This window comes from Lissotriton helveticus, chromosome 5_1, assembly GCF_964261635.1.
Source record: "Lissotriton helveticus chromosome 5_1, aLisHel1.1, whole genome shotgun sequence".
Taxonomy (NCBI): Eukaryota; Metazoa; Chordata; class Amphibia; order Caudata; family Salamandridae; genus Lissotriton; species Lissotriton helveticus.
The window spans coordinates 367,093,183-367,110,323 of NC_136065.1; the positions used below are offsets into that span (position 1 = coordinate 367,093,183).

General features: G+C 44.0%; 1 protein-coding gene and 1 long non-coding RNA gene across 2 annotated transcripts in view; one reads left to right on the forward strand and one right to left on the reverse strand.

Annotated features, from left to right (window-relative positions):
- LOC144753168 (uncharacterized) overlaps window positions 1-17,141 on the forward strand; it is a 231,932-nt gene that overhangs the window by 143,786 nt on the left and 71,005 nt on the right. The window contains exon 2 of the long non-coding RNA XR_013594228.1: window positions 6,607-6,828. This is a non-coding gene — a long non-coding RNA (uncharacterized LOC144753168). The remainder of the gene's footprint in view (window positions 1-6,606; window positions 6,829-17,141) is intronic.
- The window catches only part of LOC144753167 (uncharacterized), a 334,464-nt gene that overhangs the window by 50,060 nt on the left and 267,263 nt on the right, over window positions 1-17,141 (reverse strand). The gene's annotated exons all lie outside the window — the stretch shown is intronic.

The window sequence follows — 17,141 nt, forward strand, 5'->3', positions numbered from 1 at the left end:
GCTGCCGTTAGATGCCTCCTGATAGGCTGAAGGTATTCTGGGATATGTAGTCCACCATGTACAGTTGCATGCGGAATTGTGTTAAAAGACCCTCCAATGGGCCCCGAGGCGTGCGTGGTAAATTATAGGTGCCTTGGCTCCATGCAGAACAGGACAAGATTTCCAGCCCGCTGGCCCGCTGCTCTCCTGCCTTCATGCGGTGGTGCTTCCCCTTACGGCTGGGTTGCCGCGTACAAATGAAAGCTCCTAGTTCCCCACAGGTTCGGGAAGCACTCAAGCCAAGGTGTACATCCACACACCCACAACACGTCTCAGGCAGCCGACGCGTTTCGAAATAAATTCTTCTTCAAAGGCTAAATTCCACAAAGTACACAGTGTTCGTTAAGACCACGCCTTTAATTCCCTTCAAAAACATTAGTTGCCTCCTGATAGGCTGCCGTTAGATGCCTCCTGATAGGCTGAAGGTATTCTGGGATATGTAGTCCACCATGTACAGTTGCATGCGGAATTGTGTTAAAAGACCCTCCAATGGGCCCGAGGCGTGCGTGGTAAATTATAGGTGCCTTGGCTCCATGCAGAACAGGACAAGATTTCCAGCCCGCTGACCCGCTGCTCTCCTGCCTTCATGCGGTGGTGCTTCCCCTTACGGCTGGGTTGCCGCGTACAAATGAAAGCTCCTAGTTCCCCACAGGTTCGGGAAGCACTCAAGCCAAGGTGTACATCCACACACCCACAACACGTCTCAGGCAGCCGACGCGTTTCGAAATAAATTCTTCTTCAAAGGCTAAATTCCACAAAGTACACAGCGGGCTGGAAATCTTGTCCTGTTCTGCATGGAGCCAAGGCACCTATAATTTACCACGCACGCCTCGGGGCCCATTGGAGGGTCTTTTAACACAATTCCGCATGCAACTGTACATGGTGGACTACATATCCCAGAATACCTTCAGCCTATCAGGAGGCATCTAACGGCAGCCTATCAGGAGGCAACTAATGTTTTTGAAGGGAATAAAGGCGTGGTCTTAACGAACACTGTGTACTTTGTGGAATTTAGCCTTTGAAGAAGAATTTATTTCGAAACGCGTCGGCTGCCTGAGACGTGTTGTGGGTGTGTGGATGTACACCTTGGCTTGAGTGCTTCCCGAACCTGTGGGGAACTAGGAGCTTTCATTTGTACGCGGCAACCCAGCCGTAAGGGGAAGCACCACCGCATGAAGGCAGGAGAGCAGCGGGCCAGCGGGCTGGAAATCTTGTCCTGTTCTGCAAGGAACCAAGGCACCTATAATTTACCACGCACGCCTCGGGGCCCATTGGAGGGTCTTTTAACACAATTCCGCATGCAACTGTACATGGTGGACTACATATCCCAGAATACCTTCAGCCTATCAGGAGGCATTTAACGGCAGCCTATCAGGAGGCAACTAATGTTTTTGAAGGGAATAAAGGCGTGGTCTTAACGAACACTGTGTACTTTGTGGAATTTAGCCTTTGAAGAAGAATTTATTTCGAAACGCGTCGGCTGCCTGAGACGTGTTGTGGGTGTGTGGATGTACACCTTGGCTTGAGTGCTTCCCGAACCTGTGGGGAACTAGGAGCTTTCATATATATATATATATATATATAGACACAGACATATATATATATATATATATATATATACATACATATATATATATATATATATATATATATATATATATATATATATATATACATATATGTATATACATATATGTATATATATATATATATACATATATGTATATATATATATATATATACATATATATATATATATATATATATATATATATATATATATATATATATATATATATATATATATATATATATATATATATATATATATATATATATATATATATATATATATGTTTGCTAGGTTTTCCTAGGTGCCGGCAGAGCTAGGGTTCAAACTCTACAGCTAGGCACTTTGCAAAAAAAGGGTCAGTTTTCACTGTAAAAATAAAGTGTGTCCACGTTGAGTTTTGAGAAGTTTCCTGTCGCAGGCACTAGGACTAGCCACACAAGTGAGGTACCATTTTTATCGTGAAACTCTGTATAACACAGAATTGTAGAGCAACTGTTTTTACTTATTGACTTTTGATGCATTTCTGCCTTTCCAAATGAAAGACAACGTGTAAAAAAGCAGTCACTTTGAAAAATGTCCTAGAATTCTCATGCTAGTATGGGTACTCACAATTTCAGAAATGTGCAAATATCTACTGTTTCTAAACACTATATTTTGTTCTAATTTCAGAAATACATAGGTGTCTTTCATACCGATTTTTCCATGTATATATTTTCCCAAATGAATTGCTATTTACTCGGTACATAATAAAAAACCATTGCAAGATGCTGCTCAGTAATTGGTTCTGGGTTCGTCGGGTTCTTGGTGAACCTACAGATCCTATATATCTCCACAACCAGAAAGGTCCAGTGGATGTAACGGTATATTGCTTTCAAACAGTTGTCATAACTAGAAGAAGTTACAGGTGATTACTGCCGCAGTGCTCCCGAGTCTTGCAAGTTGAGCCATTGTGCCCGAACTCTGACGGATTGAGCTATCGTGCTCGCAATCAGGTGGACCCAGAGAATTATTATTTCTCAATCGTACTCATTTGTATATGAACGCTCATGAAGCCGTGAATTTATGTATGAATTAGTAAGACCACGAGGAGACCGCGCACTAATGTGACAAAAGGTATAGTGCAAATAATTCATGCTTAAGACAACAATGATGTTATTCCTTGTCCTGATGATGATGCCCTATATGTAAAACGGCATCGAAACGTCGTCGACCATAAAACCCCATATGCAATTTATGAATGTAATATTGAAAAAATGCAATGGTGTGTTCTAAACAATTCAAGTCTGTAACACTGACTACAAGTATACAGACATATTTTTGCTTTGCCCTTTTGGCTACCTTTTTCGTTGTTTTGTCTTGAATGTTAAGGGTCACGGCTGTGCCCGCTTGGCATCTATTGGTTCTCATATCTTTTGAAATTCATTTGAACAAAAAAATAAATTTCTTGTCCGGCTGGACAAAAGACATATCACTTATTAATTGTATGATTATTGTTCTTGTACATTATTCTGTCCATGAATAGGGACCACTGTTTTGTGTAATATAAACAGGTGAAAACGTTGGCACAAATGGCTGGTTTTTTTCAACTAATTTTCAATTTTTTCTATATTCAACTGTTAGTTTCTATAAAGAAACCTTGAAGGGTCTATACAAATGAACCCTTGCTGAATTCAGAATTGTGTCTACTTGTATAAAATGTATAGCTTTCCAGGATCCATTATTGCTTTCATACCCATTTCTACCATTAACTGGAAGAAGGTGGAAAGCACAAAAAATAGCAAACATAGGCTATGTCCCAGTAAAGTGCCAAATCTGGGTAAATAATGTTGGTTTTCTTCTTTTGGTCCGCAATAATCTGCTATTTTCTCTGCGTGTGTCCCGAGGTGTAGCGGAGCTCTGGACTTAGGCAACTCTTCCAATTGCCGTCCAAGCCACGCCCCCCACACACCAAAAGAAGAAACACCGCAGCAAAAATCGGAACCCGAGTAGAGCTGGATGCAACAAAAACTGAGATCCAAGACCAGCTGCAAAACGAGTAAAAAAGAAAGTTGGAGGCAACAGAATGGAGGACCTAGCCTGGCAAGATGGCGGCAGGAGGAAGAGACCTCTGATAACAAGCACACTAATCGAGCCCACACAGAGAGAGCTGATCCCGCTACAAGGTCAGTGACCGAATACGCAGCGCCCGCTCTGAGTTAAGAAGTCGACCGAGCATCAGAGATAACGCTAGAGCCCGACGGAGGTCCAAAACCATTAATGGTGGACTAAGTGAAAGCGAAACTGAATACCCCTGGAGGCGGCCATTTTTAGATGCAGGACGGAGTAAAAGGAGGAGAGGAAACATATAAACTGATTTATTTGCGGGGGTAAAGATTGAAAGACCCCCACAGCGCTCCTAATCAGCCAGTAAGAGCCGCATCACAAAGGGAACCACCTGCGGGAGAAATAAAACCCACGTACAACCGGAAGCGTACAACCGAAAGCGAAACCCAAAACCGAGGAGGTTGCCATCTTGAGGGGCGGAGCTGGGAGGAGCTGAGAAGAAAGGCAAGAGAGCAGGCGCACCGAACAACTGAAAAGCGCAGCCAACAACGCCCGCTCCTAAGAGGGCAGCCATCTTGGTAGGGTTGAGCCAGGGAAAAAAAAAAAACAAGAGGGAGACAACAGTATACAGGGAGAACCAACGACAATAGCGATGTAGAGGGCAACAACAAGAAACAATTAATAAAGTAAACAACCGAAGGCAAAAATAAGCGAACACCAAATTCTAAGGGGAGGCCATCTGGCCAACGAAAGGAACAGCGAAGAGAGCAAAACACAAGAACGATAAAGCAACAACCGATAAGCGAAACCAACAACGCCCAACACTGCAAATGAATCAGCAGTAAACCCAAAGTAAGCACAAGCACAAGGGCACACAGGCACAGAGCCAGCAAACAAGCGGAACAAGAGGAACACCCGACATCACCACAGAAGCACCAAGGAAGGGGGCCAGCCGATGAAAGAAGGAAGAACTTAATAACTTTAAGGCAGAAAACTCACGCAGGTAGAGCGCACTGAAAGAGAGGAAAAAAGCCAAGGCAACCACATAGAAAAAAAAAGGGACAATGTCTGAGAGTGCCAAAACAAAGAACAACTATACCAGCACCAGAAGAAAGAACGCAAGCACAATCACGGCGGAGAGCAGGCCCTTAAGAAACACCGCTCACAAGAGAGTAAAAAGGCCAGAAGAGACTAGGGGCAGCAAGCAGACGAGTTCAACCCCAAGAACTGCTCTAATTACAGACGTGGAGACCAGGAACAATCGACAAGAACAGGCAACCGACCTCACATCACGAGGAAATAGCAAAAGACTCAAACTCTTAACAGCTAGAAGGGGCTTAGGAAAAATGGCAGGAAATGAGGGAACGCCGACACAACAACCCAAGAAGACAAAACCAGATGGACATCCAGAATCACCTTTTAAACAGAAGCCGGACATCAGCAGCACATTGGACAGCATACTTAAACTGGCTGAAGTCCACGATCTGGCAAAATCAATGAAAAAAACGACTGATGCCATACAACTTGAACTAGCTGCAGTAAGGGCAGACATCCACACGGCCAAAAATAGAATATCAACAGTGGAACAAAGAGTAAGTGACATAGAAGACAGGTCACAGCTCACAGGCAAAGCGATTGGCAACATTGCTAAGGCAACAACAGACCTCCGGAAGCAAGCAGCAGGATTTGAAGACCAGCAGAGAAAGGGTAACATAATAATTCTGAGTATACCGGAAGGGGAAGAGGACAAGGCTGGTTCGCACTGTTCCAGATTCTCATACCTAAACTAACAAATCTCAAATTTGATAACCCCTTCGATCTGGATAAGGCCTACAGAGTACCAGCATTCAAACAAACCAACATATCAGGGCCAAGACCAATAATATGCAAACCACTTCTGTCACACCAAACTGATGCCATCTTTGGAGTAGCGAGGAAGTCCCCAAACCTACAGTGGAACGGTAACAAGATTATCCTCACGCAGGACTACTCAAAAACAACGGTGGACATCAGAAAGGGTTTCTTGGCCCACAGAGAAAAGCTAAAGATAGAAAGCATCACCTTCTCCTTCAGCGGCCCATCAAAGTTCAGGATAAACAACAAAGGCACCATGTTAACCTTCGAAGACCCAGCAGAACTATCACGATACCTAGCTGAACCCACACAACAAGAAATGGAAATGACGACCACGTCAAGTAAGAGAAGAGCCTCACCAGATCCACAAAACGAATAATGTTGGTTTTCTGACAAGCCTGTCAGTCCCTAACAGCTGGGAAAATGGTGATTTCAGCCCCACAAACCCTTTGTTGATACCATTTGCAGGGAAAAAAACAGACTCTTTCTTTTTTCCCATTTTTCCAACCCCCCCCAAAATGTAGCTGTATTTTGCTAACTTCTGGGTCCCCTCCAGGGGAATCCACAAACCCTGGATACTGTTGGAAGAAAAGGACACAAATTTGGTGTGGATACCTTATGTTGTCAAAAGGTTACAGGGGCCTAAGCGCGAACTACCCCAAAAAGCAAAAAAAAGGCTTAGCACGGGTGGGGGGTGGGGAGTGGAGGCCTAGCGGCAAAGGGTTTAAGGTAACTAGTCTTAAATACAACGTTTTGCTTATTTAGAAAAAAAATGAATGGATATTTTAGTTTTTAACCCAAGATAAATAATTTATATGCTATACAATATTAATTGACGTCAAACCGGTTTGCTACGAGCCTATAAATATACGGAGCAAAAATAATCCAAAATACATTTTCTTCAATTTATTCAGTTATGCTAACTTTAAGTGAGCTGGTCTGTGGCGAGTGTCGGCTGCAGCACTTTCATTAGACTGTCACTGCAGATTTACAACCCAGTTGCTCTCTTCGTCTCTGTCTTTATGTCCTTCTGTAGACACTTATTCCAAACAAGAACTGGCAGCCAAGTAATAGTGTTCTTCTGTCTCTCATTACAGCTGCTGTGAAGGCCGCATGGAGAATGGAAAACACAAGCGATGAATGAGTACAACCTGTAAAGACTCAGTGGAGGCTGGAGCCACTTTCACCTGGACAGTTGAAGATCACTAGAGACAGCGTCGGCATGCAGATACCAGGGTACTGTGTCCATTCCCGGTGATTAACCGCACACAACATCGAAGTCTGGTTTTTAAGTGGACCTAGGCATTTCAACTCCACAGGTAGCTATTCTGCACGGCTCCGTGACCAGGTGTGCCGAGCACCTTTAAAAGACAACTTGAAACTTCAAAACGGGCATTAGCAAGGCAATCAGTTGGAAATGTTCTTAGACGTGTTTGGTAATAGGTAGGCAACTTTGTATACGTTTCTGTTCTCGAAAGAAAATCTTATTATGAAGCTTTATTTGTGATCTCAAAAAAGCATGTTATAAAAAGTGTCAGAAGATGACATCTGTGTTGTGGTGAACTTAATTCATACACAGCAAAAATTGCATAGTAAATACTTTTATAAGTGGGAGAAATTCGGTCTGAGAGTCTAGGGGTTGTCAGAAGGTACTGGGCCCCATTTGTAACAAATGGAATCTTGTGCTGCTGGTGTTCCTTGTTCTCCATTATAAATCCCCTGCCCCCCAAACTGGGAGCCTAGTACCCCTTTTAGCACTCCTCTCTCGCAGTAGCGAAGGAGAACAGCCCAAGGGTTACTTAAGGGATGTACTGAGTGCTAATGTCTCAGAACTCAGCAGTGCATTACACCACACTTAATAAAACACAGTTGAGTAGGTACTTTTAATTTTAAAAAAGAAGTACTTTATTACACACACACACAACTAAATTCCAACCACAAATTAACAACAATAATATGTACAGACTGGCAAATGGAAATGCCCATGGGGCACCCCTAAGGGCCTCACAACCTACAAGCCGTGCACAACTAAAGGGGAGTCACACACGTCAAGTAACTCACTAAATGCACGCTAAACTCCCTATCCTGGAGGCAGTACCTAACTCTTAGAGCCTTTGAGCATAAAAACAGCTCGATCAGTGCTCAAAAACTCAGAAATATCTCCTGTGCTCGCTGATTTTGTACCCCCTGTAGGCTTATTAGGCCAAAATGCAAATACATGTGGAGAGACATGGGGTGAGCTGCCGCTTTCTTTGCTGCATTTGTATACAATTCACTTTTTTTCTGCAGTGCACTCTGCCAAGAAATGGATCCAAACCCTTTCCTATGACTATAACCAACAGACTCACTGTTTTACCTGCACACACGATGACAGGTGGCATACTAAAAGATTAATATCTGGCAGTGGCTTTTCTTCATTTACATTCGCCCATTTGCACATGCTAGGGGATTTCCCGATCCACTTCCACATCATGTAGATGACGACAAATTTATATCAATCTACAAAACAATTGGGCTATTGATATAATATTGCAATATGTCTCATTCACCTTCAGTGAAGCACTGTTGTGGACACCCTAGATGGGGGTGCCAATTGAAGCCGATGTTAAACCTTTTAAAGGTCAAGGTATTTAGATGAAACATCATCCTTCAATGCAAAAAGTGGTCTCAGTGTTGGGCAGGCTGGAGGAATTGGTCAAATAGTGACTGTAGTACGCAGGTTTTCACACATGTATATAGCACAACTAAATCCAATAGTGTTGTCAGAACACTTTACAAGTAAAACAGCACTAGAGAATGAAACTCTCGTTAAGGAGAAAAACGGTCCACATTAAATGCTGACATAACTAGGGACCCAGAGAGGACCCATGTAGAAGATCACATTAAAGGGAAGATGAGAAAGCAAGATGTAGACGTTGGAGAAGCAGAAAGGTTATAGGGGTGAGTAATCCCAGGAGAAGGTTTTGGTTTGGGGTAAGCTAGAGAAGTATAATGCAAGTTATGAGAAGAGTGAAGGAGAGATCTGAAAGAGAATAAAGGAGCAACAAACACGAGAGGGTAAGGCAAAAGTCAAAGGTAGTTTAGAATGGGCATATAGAAACACAAGGGAGAATAAGAATGAGAAAAGTGATAGTTGACTATTAATAGATAACAAGAAAGGAGGAGATGAAGGCAGATGGAAAATAGGAACACAATTTACACATCAAGGTAGGGCTTAAACAGATGGGTTTGCAATTTTTGGGGAACTAACGATAGTCCATATATTGACGGAAGTCATCCGGAATGGAGTTCCAAACTGATGGGGCTGCTCCTGAAAGAGAGACTGGGTGGCAGGCAACGTTTGCTTTGAATTTCTTGAATTCAAATGTGAAAACTGTCCTGTCCCTGAGGTCTTTACATCCTTCAGGTATTTTTATAGACGATCAGTAAGTTGGCTTTTGTTGGTGGTGGCTTTAAATTCAATGCAAGCTTGAATTAAATTCTAGTTTAGGTAGGAATTCAGTGTAGGTTATGTTAGATTAGGGTGATGTGGCAGAATCTCTTTGCACCCGGCACCAGTACAGCAGCAGAATTCATCCAGGAAATCAGTGGTCCCAGGGTGGATTATATATCAAATAAGTCCATTGACCAGTAGTGAAATAACAAGCAATTGGATAATCAGGCAAAAGTCTTTGGTTTTGGAGTAGACGCTTCAATTTTATAGGGTGCTCAAAGTGTGAGGACATGGAGAGGTGTGGGTCTAATGATACGCCTAGTGACTAAACTTCAGAGGTAGGCGACGGTGTAAAGTCGACCAATTGAAGTTCAGAAAGCCATCTATGATAACATTTAATTTTATGTTCCAGAAATAGAATGACATTTCTCTTTTCAGTGTCCTTTTCTGAAGCCTGTCTGAAGGTTAAATATGCAGTTCTTTAGAATGCTAATAAGAGTGAGGAAGGAATATTTTTTAGTAAATTTGCCATATCGATTGATTGCTGCACGAGGGCTTTCCATTACATCGCTCAGTGGTTCATGTGAAACTAAATAAAGTTGGAACTAGCATTTATTCTTGGGTAGGGGACTCAGCAGAAGACTAAATATATAAGGATCTGAAGAGAAGTTAGTGTGTCTGATGTGACGCAGTGCACTGCCCAAAATGGTTACTCAGCAATTTCTATTTATGTTCCAAAACATGCCCATGCTGTTTACTGATCCCTATCTCATGAGATTAGACATCACAGATATATTATTATTATTATTAATAATACTTATAAAGCGTGCAATTACCCTAGGGTGTCCTGGCGCTAAGTACTGATTACCTGGCAAGCGTAGGCCTAGCAGTAGGAGAAAAGCCATGTCTTGAGGCCCTTGCGAAAGGAGATAACGTCTGAAGCGTTTCTAAATTGGAATGGGAGTTCGTTCCAGGCTTTAGCTGCACAAAGGACAAAACTCCCCAATTGGTCTTTCTGAAAAGGGGGATTTGAACGAGTTTGGCTCCAGTGGATTTTAGTAATCTCCCTGGGATATACCAGGAGAATTTCTTCCTAATTCCGGACCAATGCCATTGACCGCCTTAAAGACAATAGATAGTACCTTAAAGCGTGATCTTAATGGTATTGGGAGCCAGTGTAATTTTCTCAAGTCTCCATTGACAGAGGTAAACCTCGATGTTCCGGTCAGCAATCTAGCTGCCGCGTTCTGGACCAATTGCAACCTGTTCATATGTTGTTTTTTTGAACATTAAGATAGAGACTGTTGCAGTAGTCCAGCCGCGACATTATGAGTGCTGGCACCACCGTCCTAAGATTGTCTTTAGTCAGGAAGACCTTTATTTTCTTGATGATTCTGAGGACCATAAAACATGCTGAGGTCACCATGTTCACCTGGTCACCCATGGTGAGTTTATTATCCACCAAGATCCCCCGGTTCTTGGCTTTCCTTGATGGTTCAGGACATACACCCAGATCCTCCAGCCACCAATCTGGTGTCCAGACCAAAGGATTGTTACCAAATTTCAGGACCTCGGTCTTGATCGAATTCAATTTTAAGCAATTGGAGGACATCCAGGCTGAAATAGAGCCCATGCACTCATGAAAGAGATCACCCGTCTTCGTTTCCGCTCCCTCCGTCAGCGACAACACAATTTGTGTGTCGTCAGCATAGGAGGTGAGCTGGAAACCAAAGGACCTGATGATGCCGGCCGGAGGTGCCACATAGATATTGAAAAGTGTATGGCTAAGTGCCGAGCCCTGTGGCACCCCACATGGAAGAGTAAATAGTTCTGATATGTTCCCGTCCAGGTCAACTGTTTGAGACCTGTCCGATAGGAATGATCGCAACAATTCCCAAGCTGAGGCATTCACCCCTATGTCCGAAAGCCGGTTCAGCAGTAGCTTGTGGTGGACGGTATCAAAGGCCGCGGATAGGTCCAATAGGATTAGTATGGCATTTCCTCCCTTATCCACGGCCTCTCTGATTTCCTCTGTAGATTTTAATAAGGCCAGCTCAGTGCTATGAAAGGCTCTAAACTCATATTGCGATGGGTCTAAGATGTTATTGAATGACAAAACATCACTAAGTTGTCTATTCATTTCCTTTTCTAACACTTTCGCTGGCAACGGGAGTCTAGAAATCGGTCTATAGTTGTTAGGGTCCTTAGGGTCTAGTGATTGTTTCTTCAGAAGTGGCAGCACTGAAGCTTTTTTTCCATGATTTAGGAAAGATTCCAGAAGATAGAACTGCATTAAGCAAAGGGTTTAAGTACAGATCCAATCAAGTCAGGGATCTGCTTAATGATCCACACTGGACAAGGATCACTAGGTGCATTTAATAAGATCCAGCAGTTTAAGTGTGTATATATATATATATCAAACAATGGAGGCAAAAAAACGAATGCCTGTTTCTATTTGTGATTTGGTATAGTTGGTAAACTCATTTTGCGAATTGGAGACCTTTTTTTGAAGTGAAAATTAAATTTCATACAAACAGCCATTTTGCTGTTTCAAACCCTGTTTAACAAATCACAGGGTTTACAGTTGCAAAATGGCTTTGTACATCAAGCCTTTACTTGCTAAAGTTACCATAAGTTGCAGACGTTACCAGGATAGTGCTAAACACGTAGTTTTATGTAGGAACAGGGGTATTCTAGTCTAGATTTTCTGAGATTTTGTGCAACTCAACTGAGATATGTGGTATCATGATTTGCTGAAGGAGACTGAATCTGGGTACCTGGAAGAGGGAAGAGGGATTGGTTGATCAAACATATACAACTCACACTGGTAATGTCCAAACCCAAGATACAGTGTTAGAGAGAGAGAGAGAGAGAGAGAGAGAGAGAGAGAGAGAGATGGAAATCTGATCTGGATGTGTCATTGGAGGCCTCTGGCTTGCAGAAGATATATGGTTTAAGCAGGATGTTTACCTGTATGGCTCAATATAACTGATGTACTATAAATGTGTGCAATATACTTGCCTAACTTCACAACTACTGCATAAAATTGATGCCAATAATAGTGATGAATGTCCTACAACTTGACATGATTTGCAGGTTTGGGCATCTGTATACATATATGGTGACGTGTAGACATTCAAGAATTCTGGAAGGAGGTTAGGGGCAAGTCAAAGGTGTGGTTAGTTTTAATAATTGCCGCAGTGCATTAGATTTGTCTGCTGGTGGATGTTTCCAGTAAAAAGAAAGGTACATATTACAAAGCTCTTTGCAATCGGACTGGCATTAGCCTAGAGAGGGATAACAATGTACAATGTGCAGGAAACAATCAACAACCAAGTGTCCTCTTCTGTGGCACTGTTGATAATTGATATGAATAAATGGATTCCGACGAAATGTGAAATTTAGCACTTGCAAATGCAAATAGTATGAGGCATTATCCGGTGTATATGAGGTATGGACTTGAAAGCTTTGATGTACCCCTCAGAAATCAAACCACAAAAGAAAGATAATCAAGCGTTTTTATGATGTAGTAGCGTTAAATTATCAAGTATTGGATCTTTCATAGATTCACATTCTTGATTCCCCGTTGTTGATGTGGGAGTCTCACTGTACCATCGAAAGCAGTATGCAATTGTATCACAGGCTATAATGGTAATGCAAAGTCACATTAATAGCCTATCTATGTCCTTTTAAAAAATAAAAAGGACCAAAATTGAACCATAACCATTAAGGTGAAAGCACCCTCTACAACACTCCAAACAAAGGCTAAATCCCTGTTTTTCTACTGCATGTCATGTGAAGGGTGTCTCCCTGAGCTTTGATCGGTGTCTTCAGAATTATTCTCAAGATACTGTATCTCTACAATATCTGATTCTTCTAAAACAGGTCTCTTCGGATCCTGCAAGTCCTGTGGAAAGAAAAGGCTGCATGTGGATGATCCACATAAGGACTGTCTGTACTGTCTTTACCCTCAACATCAGGTGAAGGAGTGCAAGATTTGTCACCCTTTTTTCTTCAAAAGCCGTGAGACATAGAGAGGGGCGACTGCTTCTGTGGCTAAAGAAGTCTAAAGCCCAGAAATCCAGCTCATCTGATGAAGACAGCGTCTTATCCCACTTAACCCAGAAAAGGTCAAGATTTTCTGACCATTGAGTTTCTGAGAGGAGTAGAAAAGCCTTGAAGACTCACAAACATCCCCTGAGCAAGGAGAAATGAAAACTAGTCTCCACAGGGGCGGGCTCCTCCCTATTCTCTACCACTTCTGACAGAAAAACAGTTGCAAAAACCTCCCCCCTCCCCAGAACAGTCAACGTCAAAGATAACCATGCAGACGCCAGCAATGCTGGTGGCAACTACGGCAACCGTTACCACAGTCGTACCGACTAAGCTATCACAGCTCCTATTTTGTCGACTGGAGTGAGCCCATCTTCTAAATCATCGTTGACTGGAGATGGTACTTCCAAGTCACCGTAGACGAAAGCGTCGTTGGAAGGTATGCCTTCTTAACACAAATGAAAGAAAAAAAGTATGGAATAATTTAATAAAATAATAAAAGGACATTGATATTGCAGTTTGTATTGTGGATAGCCCAGTAGAGCTGGTGTCACCCTACACTACAGCAATATAGGTCACGTGGGAGGTTTTTGTGATTTTTCCTTGGTTGTTCCCCCTTCTCCCAGACCTGAAAGTAACTCTATCAATCAATCAATCAATCACTGCATTTCTAAAGCGCGCTACATACCCGTGAGGGTCTCAAGGCGCTGGGGGAGGGGGAGGGGCTGCTACTGTTCGAAGAGCCAGGTCTTGAGAAGTCTTCTGAAGGCCAACGGGTCCTGAGTCTGTCGTAGGCTGGTAGGGAGAGCGTTCCAGGTCTTGGCGGCGAGGTAGGAGAAGTATCTGCCGCCGGGGGTGGCTTTCCGGATACGAGGAACTGTGGCGAGGGCGAGGTTGGCTGAGCGGAGGCTTCGGGTGGGGGTGTGGAAGCTGAGGCGGTTGTTGAGGTATGTAGGTCAGGTGTTGTGTAGTGCTTTGTGTGCGTGGATGAGGAGTTTGAAGGTGATTCTCTTGTTGACGGAGAGCCAGTGCAGGCCTCTCAGGTGTGGTGTGATGTGGCTGCGTCGGGGGACGTCGAGGATCAGTTGTGCCGAGGCGTTCTGGATTAGTTGTAGTCGTTGTAGTTGTTTCAGGAGCTTGGTTGTTCCTGAGTAGAGGGCGTTCCCGTAATCGAGTCTGCTGGTGATGAGGGCCTGGGTGACGGTTTTTCTCGTGGCGGGGGGGGATCCATTTGAAGATCCTGCGGAGCATTCGGAGGGTGTTGAAGCAGGACGCGGAGACGACGTTGACTTGCCTGGTCATGGAGAGGGTGGAGTCTATGATGACCCCCAGGTTGCGTGCGTGGTCTGTGGGTTCCGGGGCTGTGCCTAGCGATGTGGGCCACCAAGAGTCGTCCCAGGCTGATGGGGTGGGTCCAAGGATGAGGACCTCCGTCTTGTCTGAGTCCAGCTTCAGTCTGCTGTCCTTCATCCAGTCGGCTACGGCCTTCATCATTCCTCTGAGAAGGTTGGATTTTGCAGTGTGGGGGTCTTCGGTGAGGGATATGATCAGCTGGTTGTCGTCGGCGTAGGAGATGATGTTGAGGTTATCCAGTATTGGGGTATCTTTCATAGATTCACATGCCTGAATCATTCCCCGTCGTCAAGGCGGGAGTCCCACGGTAAATAAAAAAGCAATGCCAAAAGCACTTTGTAGTAGTAGTGGGCCCTAGAACTAGGCCTGAGGCCTAAATTATAGTAGCCTATCTACATCATTATGTCAAAAATACCAAAGACTTTGCTCCAACCAATCAGCTCACAGCACCCTCTAGAACCCTCTCTGCAGAGCCAGTTCTCCTCAGATTTTCACCGCACGTTGTGGGTGAAGGGAGTCTCCCTGAGCTCGGCTCAGTTTTTCTTCAGCTTTACTTCTTTTTGGATTACAAGATTTCTCTGACCCAATTAAGGCGGTAATATGGCAGAATGGCAGTAAACAAGGTAATAGACTATGATTTGTGTCTAACCTTTTCCTCAATAACTCTCACGTTCTGAGAGATGAGGCTATTATGAGTCAGAGACCTTAACCTGCCACTTCTGATGAGGATGAGGTGAGATCAAAGGGAGAAGTCGCGCCAGGAGCCTACTGAGGGCGCGCATAAAAGCCATAAGATTCACCTTGAGTCTTTATAGGCTCTTCTCGCAGAGGATACAACTCCCTTTTCATCCCTGACACTACATCAGGGAAGTCCTCTTGACCGGACATTAGGAGTATATAACAAATATCTCCATGTCTACTATTACTGCTTCACCTTTATGATCCTCATCTACGATGATCGTCGACGACGGCCTCTTCTTCGATGGTCGTCGACGATGGCCTCTTCTACGAGGGTTGTTGACGACCGCCTCATCTACGGTGGTCGTCGACGACAGCCTCGTCTACGACGGTCGTCGACGACGGCTTCGTCTGCGACGGTCGTCGATGACGGCTTCGTCTACGACGGTCGTCGACGACAGGCCTCGTCTACGACGGTCGTCGACGACAGGCCTCGTCTACGACGGTCGTCGACGATGGGCCTCGTCTTCGACGGTCGTCATCGATGACCTCATCTGCGACGGTCGTCGACGGCGGCTTCATTCGTCTACGACGGTCGTCGACGAAGGACGGTCGTTGATTACGGCCTCATCTAAGGTGATCGTCTATGACTGCCTGATCTTTGATAGTGTCATCTACAATGGCAATGCCTAGCTACAACAGTCGTCTATGACAGCCTTATCAAAGTAGCTTCATATACATATGGCATCATTTGTGAATGGTCTAGACTACACATGGCACCATCTATGAATGGTATCATCTATGGCTGGCCATCATTCCATTGCCTCATCTATGAGTGCCTCATCTACGGAGGATATCACCTATTTTAACCTCATCTATGATGGTATTGCTATGACTGTCTTCTATGACAGCATCATTCTCTACCAATGGCCTCGTCTACCAATGGCCTAGTCTACCAATGGTTTCGTCTATCAATGGCCTTGTATACCAATGACCTGGTCTACCAATGGCTCTGTCTATCGATGGCTTAGTCTATCAATGGCCTTGTCTATCAATGGCCTTGTCTATCAATGGCCTACTCTAACAATGGCCTTGTATACCAATGGCCTTGTCTACCAATGGCCTCGTCTTTCAATGGCCTCGTCTACCAATGGCCTCATCTGCCAATGGCCTTATCTACCAATGGCCTCATCTACTGGTGACCTGATCTACCAATGGCCTCATCTACCGATGGCCTCATCTACGAAGGGCGAATGGCCTCATTTGTTACTCTCATCTACGGATGCCCTCACTTATGATTGCCTCATCTTCAATGGCATTGTATATGGCTGTCTTCTATGTCAGCCTCGTCTAGGAGGGTTGCTCATGACGGTTATCTATGACGTCGTTTTAGTCTGCAATAACCTCGCTTACATAACCATGTCTACGACAAAGTCTATGATGAGATTGGCTGCGATGTCTTCAGCGGTAAGAGCATCATATATATTTTTAGTGTAGTGGGCAGCAGCTAGATTTTCACTGCAAGCTACAGGCAATTAGAATATCTTCTTCATGGTTTCGAGCAGGTATGCAGGAAGATCACGAGAGTGGTACCTATAATAGACTAAGTCTATTCCAGCAGTGTTTCTGCGCATAGAACAGAAATGATGTGTACCTACTAGCAGCCCATCCGGTCTGATAGGCCACCGTTCGACCAGATTCAGTAATCTCACAGACCGCTCAATAGCAATCTAAAATCCTGCAATACCTATCACCACATCGCCTTACAAAGGATGTCGTCTGGACCTTATGGGGAAAAAATTCTCTACTTTGGCAGCGGCCTCTAGTAGAGCTGACAATCCTTTATCCATGATCTGTTTTTATGATCGTCAAATGTGGTTGGACATAGCGAGTTTCAATTACCTCATTACTGAGGACCAAAGGCGGGATGCAGGAAAGATTCTGTTGGAAGGTGGGCTCCAGGGATGGCTTAAAGCCGCTACCTTCAGCCCTGAGCGAAGTTTCTAGGCATGGCCTATGATGAAGAGTTGTTGGTTTGCTAATTATTTGAATGAAGCCCTCTTAGTTATAAAACCTGGCACTGATACTGCACGATCATTAAGCACCCTTCAATAT